Raw genomic sequence first — 1,597 nt, 5'->3', positions numbered from 1 at the left:
TGTCCGTCCCAAGTGTTGTTGGCTCTACTGTCCAATCTTTGGCAATTTCCAAAAAATGGTCAGCGCATGTCTCAGCAAAAGTGGTGCTCTGTAGTTTGACTCCCAGTAAGGGCAAACGAATGCAATCGCCACTCTTCATCTATGAAATGTGCTGTGATACCCAAGTAGTTGTCATTGCTCACAGATATCCAGTGATCTCCTGTGAGAGCGACGTCCTTTGCTTTCTCCATCATGTCCATCCTCTGCTCCCCCTCACTGTCATACAAACTGTGTATTCTCGACACAATCGTTCTTCTCAAGGATAGATTGTAAGACGTGTCTCCCATTTGAATGAGTTCTCTCAGTCCCTCGTCTTCCACTGTGTTAACTGGGCGGCAGTTTCTAACTATCCATTTAGCTAAAGCATCGGTTAACTTTTCAGTCACAGGTTTGGTCAATGGCCCGCCATGATTACTGTACTGCGGTAACATGGATCGGCAAGGCCCTCCTGTAGCCTTGCTAGTTACGTTGATAGTACCTGGGTGTTTTGCTTTTAAATGGTATACTAAAGACAAATTGCTTCTATGGTATTTGAATTCGGCTTTACAAATTGTACACACCGCCTTTGTTATGTCAAAAGCACCATCAGGCAACTTTTTAAATGTAAATGTTCCTCCTAAAACTCCACCCTTGTCCTTCTCCATCATGCCAGGATGACTTGCCTCAGCACACTCCACAATAGATGCTGCAACAGGAAGTAATTAAAACGGAGGTTACGGTGTGCTGCATCAATTGCGTATTTTTTTTAAATGCGTTAAACATTTCAAATTAATCACAAAGATTAATGTAATAATTCCTCCAGCCCTACATATACACATATGTGTGTTCTGTGGCTCTACAATAAGTTAATGCACTCATGGTTACAAAGTGGAGAACGTATAATGATGTGGGGATGAATTGATGTGGGGACAAATTGACGCTGGGACGAACTGTCATGGGGACGAATTGTCAAGGACCCCTTGGAAGGAGTGCATTTTCTCACTCATACCTGATCTACATCAGTGCTGGTGAGATCATGCCAAGTACATTTGAGACATTGCTTTAGATCACAACTTCCAAGCATTTACCAGTCAGAAATCGCAGTCTAGGTACTTGATGATGGCTCCCTATTATACTGACTTTTCAAGACAAATTGAAACAGTAACTCAGAACAAGAACAGCAGAGGATGTGCCTCTTATCAGTTCTGAGGGCAGATCAAAGCTCTGAGAGATTAACACTGTGGAGCTGCAGAAATGATCAGGTTTACAGCACAGGACACTCTTGAAGAGAGTTGGGTATTGCTGGGTTTATGCCTGATAAGTCCTGGATCCATAGAGAGTCTCACACAACAGGGAATAGCTGCACAAGACTTTTATCCTGTATTTGTTATATTTTTAGTTCAGTCACATTATCATTATCCCTTTTAAAGCTACACACATCTGTATCTGTATCAACAAACTAATGTCTCAGGAGTTGAGGTTAAAGGGACCAGAGAATTCCACACTGTGTTTCCCTGGCTGATTCCAATGTTGTGCGTCATCAAGTCGTGTTTATAAAAGGTTCTGGTCTGCTGATACA

The sequence above is a fragment of the Amia ocellicauda genome, chromosome 3, assembly GCF_036373705.1.
Source record: "Amia ocellicauda isolate fAmiCal2 chromosome 3, fAmiCal2.hap1, whole genome shotgun sequence".
In the NCBI taxonomy this organism is placed as follows: domain Eukaryota; kingdom Metazoa; phylum Chordata; class Actinopteri; order Amiiformes; family Amiidae; genus Amia; species Amia ocellicauda.
This window is presented reverse-complemented; position numbering follows the sequence as displayed.